Genomic DNA, 10,660 nt, shown 5'->3' with positions numbered 1-10,660 from the left:
ATAGTAGGCGATTATTAGAAGCCTACCTTCTGAGAAAAATAGATAGAAAGTATTTAATATTAATACTTTCAACTGAAGGTACTTGATGGAATTTGAATTTAAATTCTAATGGATTCAAGCTCTGTACTATTCCATTTAAGTCGTTTTTTGCAACCCGGGTTTCGCCTTTCGGCATCTTCAGGTGTCGTGTACACTCACCAAAGACAAACACACACTGACAACGAACACCCTTAACTCTACCTTATATAGTAAATCAATACAATAAAGTAGGTAAAAACTCCATTACCTACCTATTTAGTCAGAGGTTACAACAAAAAATACAATAAACAAATTATGAATAGCTGAAGTGTCGGTAAAAACCCTATCTTATTAAGTGCCCATGCGCACTTGCGGCAGGCCGCCTATCGTTTTTTGTATGCCGGCTAACCGCAGCGGCCTGCCGCATTTCGCACTTTGCATACAAAAAACGATAGGCGGCCTGCCGCAAGTGCGTTTGGGCACTAATAACAATACACTGGACAGCATATTATTATAATAAATCATCAAACCTAGTAATAGGTCAAAATTCTTTATAACAATAAAAATACTACACTCAAGAGGTGTAAATCGTCAATTCTAAGAAATATAATTAATCGAGTTAACTACCTAATGAATATTAGTCTTTAATAATACTCTTACAAGGTACCTACTTTTATAACATTATTTTTTAACAAAAACAAAATTATACATATAAACTCGCTTAATGTAATATAATATATAACTCACCTAATATAATACATATATATTATACAACTATACATACCTAAATCCTCATCCATAGACCTATTATTAGGTTTGACGATTTATTATACGGTATAACCTCGTTTTTACGTGCCCGGAATTCACGTTTTCCCGGCAATTGCGTGTATTTTTTTCAGTCCTGATGTATTTCAGTACATTTAATACCCGCATTTACGTTTTTCTTTCCCGCGATTTACGTCGGAAATATTCAAAATATGCGAGTTACGCGCACTTGAAAATGATTGGGTCGTGACATTCGAATGATTTTTCAATAAAAATTTTAATTGAATGTTGTTTTTTAATAAAATGTTATTTTTTTAGAAACATAAAATTTAAATGTTCTTTTTTTCAATACCCCCCTTTTACATTTTCCCTCCAATTAGGTTTTTTTTCTTCAGTCCCTTAAAAAATGTAAAATAGGGGTTATACTGTAATAATATGCTGTCCAGTGTATTGTTATTAATAAGATAGGGTTTTTACTGACACTTCAGCTATTCATAATTTGTTTATTGTATTTTTTGTTGTAACCTCTGACTAATTAGGTAGGTAATGGAGTTTTTACCTACTTTATTGTATTGATTTACTATATAAGGTAAAGTTTAGGGTGTTCGTTGTCAGTGTGTGTTTTGCCTTTGGTGAGTGTACACGACGCCTGAAGATGCCGAAAGGCGAAACCCAGGTCGCAAAAAACCACTTAAATGGAATAGTACAGAGCTTGAAAACATTAGAAAGTATTTAAATTTAAATACTTAAATAAAAATATGTGCGTGAAGCGAATATATCGTCAGTATAATAATATTTAAAAAAATATAAATGAGAACCATTTAAGAATATTTCCAAATCTTCACTACTTGTGATTTGGAAATCCAATCGAAAAGCCAGGAAATTTTTGACGTCTTCTTTCTTTCTTCTTCTTTCGACCATGTCCGATCCTAATAGGATCATATGGGCCTCCACAAAGTGGAGATTTGTATTGACAGATTTTTGTTTTTTTTACGAGAAATGGATGTCAGCCACTTTGCTCAACCTATTAGGTCCATACTCTGACTCATACACAAATTGAAAAACAATATGTGTACTAGCCAGACCCAGGATTCGAACCTGGGACCCTCGACTCTATAGGCCGGCATTTAAGCCACTCGGCCATCGTGGGTGTACGTCTGGTTGGTCTTTATACAAGAGGTGGAAGAATATTGCAAAGAAAATAACCTACCATTTAAGATTTTATTGTTAGTTGATAATGCAATCCGCCTTGTGACTACAGTAAGTCCTTGACTTACGTGATTAATTTTTTCTGAAGGTTTTCGTGTAAGTCAAATAAAACTTATAATCATGCAATTTTTTAAATAATATGTGCTAGTTTCGAAGGATAAGTGAAAATAAAATGGACCTACATATATACATTTAAAAAATATTATTGATTGATGAAGTGGTTTGATTTTGCAATCCCCAGCAATATTTCCACCAAGTAAAAGGGTTAGCCTATCATCAGACACCTTAAAACCTGGCATAGATTTTTCTAGTTGGGATATATCATTGACTGATCTGGCATTTTTTTCCAATGAGCCCAGTTTCGTCCACATTCAAAAATTTGTTCTGGCAAGTAATCCTCATTTTTATGATTTCTGCTAGACTATAAAATTTATAGCTTTCTCTGTATCTGCATTACTCGGCAGCCTCACCTGTTACTTTGATGTTGTGTAGTTTATTACGGCATTTACAATTTTGAAACTGTCTGTGGCTTGCAGTGAATGTATTAGTATCAACACTATCATCATTTTAACACCATGTCTTTTAAACGACCCAAGGCTTTAATCCTGTATGAGTATAAGGCTTATTGGAATTTGTTGTTGCTGTATATCTTCCATCCATATAACCAATATTTCCATTTCTTCTATTAATATTCCTCTTTTCTTGGTAATTATCGTAGATTGCATTACTACTATTTTTTTTACATGATCATGTTATATTATATGTAAACACAAGTGCAGACACAAACTGCAGCAAAAAAAGCATATTTAAAAAAATCGCGTAAGTACTAATTCACGTAAGTCGAGGACTTCCTGTATAATGAAAACGTAAAAATAATATTCCTTCCTCCAAATACAACCTCCATTTACACGATTCGAGAAAACTTACATTTGAAAACACTACTATGTACTCAAAACTAATATCTCCGAATGCAATACTTCTAATGCCATCAAAAAATATTATATACAGTAAGTCCTCGACGATTTTTCGACTTACTTGAAAACCTTCGGAACGAATTAATCACTAAGTCGAGGACTTACTGTAATTTGTTTCGTATTCCCTTATAATTGGTAGGTACTCTGTATCAGTGGCGCACCCAGGGGGGGGGGATCAAGAGGCCCTGGCACCCTCCAAAACTGAATATTATCAGAATGATTTTAAACATTGAAATTGAAAGCCAATAAACTATACCTTTGGGCTTAGACAAATAAAAACACGGCAAAAAAAATGATTTGTAATAATTCTCCAGCACCCTTTTTAGAAAAATTTCTTAGATTTTAATTACTAACACAAAAATTTCGAAACACCAATGTCAGGTTTTTTTAGAAACCCAATCCCTAATGGAACTGTCAAAAAATTCTCAGTGTCCACCCGAATTCCGGAGTGGTGTAGGTCATGGCTGGGGAGGGCTGATAGGGCTCTAGCCTGGGGGCCCGGGGTGTCGGGTTGACCAGAAAAGTGAGATAAACACATCATAAATTAGCTTTAATAGTAAATTACGCTATTATAATTCATGGCCATGAACATTTCCAATTACTTATATAATTGTGCAATATATTTTTTGATTATTATGTGTCGATACTGGACAGCTCCATTATTAAAGTAGATGTATTAAAAATCGCCAATAATTCACTGTATAAGCACCCTTAATTTGAACTAAAACACAATTTGAAAAACGTTAATGTAGTGTTTCACAATGCCTTTAATATTAACGGAAGGTAGGGGACCCGCCAAATATCCTAGCCTGAGGAGAAGAGAAAGAGAGGAGAAGAAGAAAAAGAGCCTATAGGACTAATTTACATTCTCCTCCTTGGGCCCCCCCCAATATTAAATCCTGGGTGCGCCACTGCTCTGTATACAGACAGTATGAAATAAACATGATTTATGAAAACGAAACCAAATGAATAAATATTGAGTAAACAAATAATTCTCAAGATTTAAGAATGTAACACTCTTTATTGAACATATGTGGGGTCGAATCCTACTGGGTGTCATTTCTAGTGGTTATATATTTCTGAGGTGTTATCAAATTGTGTATGTTCAATAAAGAATTTTATGTTCTTAAATTTTGTGAATTATTTTTTGAATAAAAAAAATAGTTTTTTTAAATTATTAGCGAGTGCAGATCCTAAAACCGGCTAGTAATTAAGGTAATTAATACTTTGATTTAAAATACAAAAGCCGACTGCCAAAAATTAACACAATTTAGAAAGTGCACCAGAGAGAATTGTTAAAATTGCTAGTTAATTTCGTTGCAATTAGATGAGTATAGTTTAGTTGGTAGAGCACATGTGCGCCGATCCCGGAGGCAAGGGTTCGAATCACACTTGAGCGTTGAATTTTTTTCAAAAATATTTCTAGTTATGAGTTAAGTGTTGAGATGTGTCAAGAGGTTATTTTCGTACGAAGGGGTCCCTATATTATCAACATCTTTCTAGTTTAAAATGACCGAGATGGATTTTTTAATGTTTTTTTCGTTAATGACATGAGTTACCTTTCTACTAGGTACTATTTATCATGTTACAGAGTGGAAAATGAAATTTTAACATGGTAATAACTACACCAACCTGAACTTTGGATCAACTATAGTTTACATATATTACTTTCCAGTCCATTATAGAGCAACCGTGTGAGTGTTGCGTGTCTTCGATCTATTAATATGGCTTGTCCAGTTGAGTTATTCCATGAAGGTTGCATCATGAACTTCGTAGCATTAGGTTATTTGTAAAAATAAACAAGCTGAAATGTTTTAAGACATGAATCCACAATATGGCCACTATCTTAGCACTTAGCTAATTACTTTCTTTATACCTGGTAATAAAACTTCTGCCCGTCTGGCTTAGATAAACTGCTGGACCAGTCAGCTTTTTATAGGCCACGGTAGATTCGCTGCCAAGCTCTACGAGCTTGGACTTGTTACCCGGCCAACATGTTAATGTGGCGGAGAACTACAGGATGCAAACCACATCCTCTGGGAATGTCCAAGAATGTGCTCTGAGAGAAGAGATGCTCAAGACGGTCCAACCAGCTGTTGGGCCCATCGGGCCATCCGACCTAGTTGCCACAAAGGCAAAGTATATTGCATTTAAAAAATCTGCAGCGTCTTATTGCTGACGTGAAGATCTCTTCACAAAATTTTGTTTTAACTTTGTTTTTTGTATCTTATATATCATTACGTCTTTCAGTAAACTTAGTCAAAGCTTACTTGAGAGCGTGGCCCAAGACTTCTGCTCCTGAAACATTCCCAGGCATAAAAAACTGCTGATGCTTCACATCCAAACGTAGGGCCCCATGATACGCCCGATTAAGACCGAGTGTGGTGCGGGGCGGGTTTGTTTTGGAGGGGTCTACGTTTGTGTTGTTGAACAAGTTCCACATTGTAGCAAATACACACCACTTCACAATAATAATATAAGTTATCGCCAATCCAAACTTTCATTTCAGGCCCATACGGTCAAAGAAACATGTCTCATTTTCTCTACTTTACAGGACACCCCAAACACAAGTAAATTTACATTCCACTAACATTAAGGGGACGCTCTACAGAATCGGCCTTGAGAATTGAAAATATGATTTTTTTACATGTGGTCCATAATAACTGGTCTACTAGTTAATATAAAAAGGTTGCTGCCAATGTTTGCCTCAATAAACTCCCTCCAAGTGAAGCTTGTGAAGTGAAGCTATGGGGTGACCAAAAATAGTACTTTCTAATAAATGTTACTAAATTCAATATGTTTATCAGTTCTTTGGTGGGAAGTATTGCAACTGATATGATGGATATGATAACTTTTTTGATTATGTGTTAGCCACGATATAAACTTAATAATATATTAATAAATCCTGAAATTGTCCGAGAACTAAACAAACGAAGGATGTTGAAATACATATCTACCTACATTTTTATTTCATGTGCTATCCAAAAAACATTACTAATGAATAGTGTTTATTTGTAATGTTTAGGACCTGCGTATTAAAAATAATAGGTATTGTTTAATTCTAATGCATATTTTTTAAAACGTAGAATTTAGTGTCTGCCTATTATAAAAAGAAAGTGACTTTTTATTGCCTGCGCAACTTCACTTTTATACTAGTGAAACAAGTGGTAGGTAGTACCAGCCAATGGGCGAAATAATTTATATCATGAGTGCCTAAAAATAATTATTAACATACAGTCACTGTACACATTATTTTTTTATTCGCCCATCCAACTGGCCAGCAAATAAAAAATGACGCCAGGGCTGTCGACGCAATTAATTATTTTGTACTTTTTAAATTTTATTTATAATATATTTTATTTAAGTTTTGAGCATCTAATGCCGGGTCCACACTGGCAACATGTCGCGCGACAACCTCGATAAATTTTACGATAATTATCATACTTATCGTAAAATTTAACGAGGTTGCCGGCGACATGTTGCCAATGTGGACCCGGCATAATATCCACTGTGGTTCACGTAGTGGAATGGACCTGTTGTTTCTGGGGTCAACTAATTCAAGAAGTAAACACCCATGATAGAATTTTTCCAAACAAACCTACAAATAAAAAAAGACAGGAAGGAACATACAGATTCATCGCCATAAAAACTGGCAACCATATTCGCCATTTTGGAAAGCGACGACTTTGCGTAAACAAATATCGCGTGGTCGGTGTGCGGTAAACTTAAATAGGTAATTTTGTGTATCATGCATTGTTGGCCATATTTTCCGGCCTTTCTTGATTGCCGTGACACAATATGTTCTTTCCAGTCATTTTTATTCATAGAAAAAAACAGTATGTTCTATTAGTTATATAATGTATTATGAATCTGTAATAAAATAATACACAATTAAAATATTTTCAAATGGAAAAAAAACACATTCTCCAAGCTTTAAGCCGTGCTCACTCATGAATGTCATTCTTCATTTAGGTAAGTATATACAAATTTTGATGTTATCTTGCAAATTAAACAGGTATCTGACCTTTTCACTATATGCAAATGTAATGTTTTCAAATAATTGATATGAATTATATACCATCGTATTATTTTCTCGAAATCATAAACATACTATAATAGTATTTGAGTATCAACCTATGCTCAATTTGAATTAGGTAATAATAATAAAATACCCGTAGATATATCAATAGTATGTTTGCTACGATATCCACCCAAGTTATCAGTATGTACTTGCACGGGTTTGATTAAAAACTATGATGAAATTAACATTTTAAAAATATTAAATCAAGTATTATTTTGACAGCCCTGTTTTCTGATCAGCAGACACTTGCAGGTGTTTATCAAATAATAATTTGGATGATTAGTGATTTTTGTTGAATTTTTAAGTCTTTTCGTTTCATATCAGTAAACATTGAGATATGTTTCTTTGACTGTAAGAGGCCGAATTGTACCTACTACATATTTCAGAATTCGGTTGAAGGTAAATGAAAAACATTGTGTGGGAATATAATGAATATATTTTTCAATATTGATCTTATGAATAAAATATATCGATGGCTTATTCTACACAATAAAACATACTTTTTTCTAACTTAACAACAATAGGTACACTAATAATATTTCGAATTGTGAGGTCTATATAAATTAACATAATTATAAATTTGAAAAAGACACGCATCATGATAAGGAAAACGACAATTAATGGACAAATGGTAAAGGTATGAACGTTTGTAATGAAAATGTGCTTAAAATTAGACAATTACATGATAATATAACATAAACCAAGTCTTATATTGTAAGATAATGTTATCATGTAAAACAATCACTCTAAAATAGTATTGGGTATTCAAAACAAGATAGACCACAGTGCAAAATAAATGAATATTATCTTAATTCCCGTGCTTTAAACTTAATTACCTATTTACTTGAAGTATTATTAATACTACTAAAGAGCAATCGAGTTACATGATCATATTTGTAAATGAAACAGAAGATAAAAGCAATAAATGTAATTACATTTTCACACATTTGTGAAAAAGTAAAGTTTTACTTGATGCCAAATTTTCCATTTCAATAACGTTAACATTGGCCTGCCTCCGGATTAAGCCCGGAGACCTCTAACAACAGATGATCAATACTTGACACAGCCATACTTATTTACCGATATCGGGGCATTGTCGACCATAACATTTATTATTGGTCTGAATCTGACAATACAAAACACAACCGAACTATCCCAAAACTGTCTTTCAAAAATCTTCCAACAGCTACCGCCGCTCTTCTGTTTATTTTGGCACTACACTAGAACCGAAGATAGACTTCCAATTTAATAGGGAGCATTTGAAATTGAAATCATTCTTAAACAAGAATCAACAGTGCGATAATACTAATCTGATAAATTATCCAATCCCTGATTTGGACGTTACCAGTCCCATTACATATTTTATCCGTTGTCCATTTTTTGATTCTATGATTCCTCCAAACACCCTGACTTCTCGAATCTTTCCTATTTACTATCTTAAGAAAAATGCAATGACTATCTGTAACCTTTTCTTTTAGTATAATAATTTTTACTTTTCTGTGTGATCGATTGATTACGTTTAAAAATTATTTACGGCCACAATATTACGTGAACATAATATGTTGTGTTAAGGTGTAATTGTGGTATAATAAGGTGTTAAATATTGTAAAAATGATATATAAAATTTTGAAAACGTGTTCTAATGTGATTCATTGGTTTAACAAAGATCTACAATTCTACATATTACTAAACATATTGTTGTTGAACTCTTAAAACCTCCATGTGACTATTTTGTCAAAATACACGAGCATGTATTTTTTCCTGCTGACAGTACGTATTATCGCGGCCACAAGAAGAAAAGTCATGTGTAAACAAGAATTATCATGCAAGTTTGCATCCATGTATCAAAAAAGTTCAAAAGCATCTGAATTTTCACGTGACAGTTGAACTTGTGAGATATCTGCGCCTGCACAGTAGAATTATAGTGGAGAGAGAACCTGCCGGAAAAAAAATGAATTACACCGCGCAAAACATTTTTGACATTCACCGCTGTCCATTTAACAGTTGTTATTTCGATAGTTTAAAATACTTACTATTTGTGCCAGTAAATCCATGCACGTGTACAGACGCTATAACGGTTCATTTTAGACCGCGTAATTTAATAAAACAATCAATGCTTCTATAAACCACCAAAATTAAAATATAATTCATAACAGAAACCTCTGATCAATCTAATTTTAATAAGACTGTAATACTTCCTATATACATAACCATTACAGCGGAGCTATTAGAAATTCTCGATGATAACGAGCCTCCGACTATTACATTTTTTTAAAAGTATTACCTTAATTTTTGTGCTTATAAAGCAGATTTGTCTCCTGAAAAATATAAATTTTGTCAGAGGTTTTAACAACTCAACGATGGTACTTATATAATTTGGAACACTTTAGAAACACACCGTTTTTTTTTTTTTTTAATAGGCATATTTCTGAGATATTTCAAATTATACACAGTAGAACCTCTGTTATTCGGATTACATTTTGACTATCAGTTTCGTATGATTACAAGAAAAAAGTTTAATTCAAAATATATAAACTTGAACTTTTTAAACATTTATATTAAAAAAAGTTTATTCTCAAACTAATGTTTTATAATTTTTTCGACTACCTTCATCGCCAATTAGTCCGGATAATCGAGGTTCTTCTATAATTATGTTTAATAACGAAAGCTACATTCTTAAATCTTTTGAATTATCCATTGAATAAAATATAGTTTAATTAGAAGATCTAAAAAAGTATTAACTCTCCAATGTGAAAGCTACTTTCCAATATAAGTTATGTGTCTAAAAATATATAACAGGTATGGAACAAAATTTGCACTTCTTTTTAACGTTACCGATACAATATCAAAAAGCACCGCTAAAACTGATATCTAACATTGTATTTTGGCCATAGACATTATATAATATAGTATTATGTTTTTGTAAATAATTTTAAGATTTGTTTCAGGTCTGAAAAGATTTAAATCCTTTACAGAATTATTAATAACTACAGTACTATTTTAATAATATCGTCACTGTTCTGGCAGAAGACACTAATTCGAAAAAATGACATATTGAATTAGTTATACCAAAATGTTCCTTATTTCAAACTTTACCGTCTGGAAACCTTCTTAATAAATAAACAGTCTTTATTTTAAAGTCATCCTTTTTACGACTACTTAATAAACTCATATGATAGACCATTTCAAACATTTTAACAACTTAAAAGTCAAATTACTCAAAACTAGTATTCTCCAGTTAGTGTGTTCTGCCAGAACAGAGACGATATATTCTTACTTATAAACCTTATGTTCTAAAATTCATGAACAGATAATAGTAGGATAATTCCTTTTGGAATTTTCATTTGAATAAATGAATGATATTTACACTGATATTGCATATTATAAGACAAAACACATAAAAATCAAACATTATTCTCTTGTACACCAAGTAAAATTTAAATTACGAAAGCAGTATCCATTGTGCAGTAGAGGCTAGAATGCACTCTTTTGTTCCACGGATCTCAGATTCGAACCCCTGACTGGGCGAAATTAACATATTTCTTCTATCTAAGTCTGTTAATGAAGTTGAAAGAACAGTGAAAACCAATCCTTGATAAGATGTTTTACTGAT

Source organism: Rhyacophila brunnea, unplaced genomic scaffold, assembly GCF_057557595.1.
Source record: "Rhyacophila brunnea isolate RB1 unplaced genomic scaffold, BYU_Rbru_1.0 scaffold_12, whole genome shotgun sequence".
Lineage (NCBI taxonomy): Eukaryota > Metazoa > Arthropoda > Insecta > Trichoptera > Rhyacophilidae > Rhyacophila > Rhyacophila brunnea.
Note: the sequence above shows the minus strand (reverse complement) of the source record.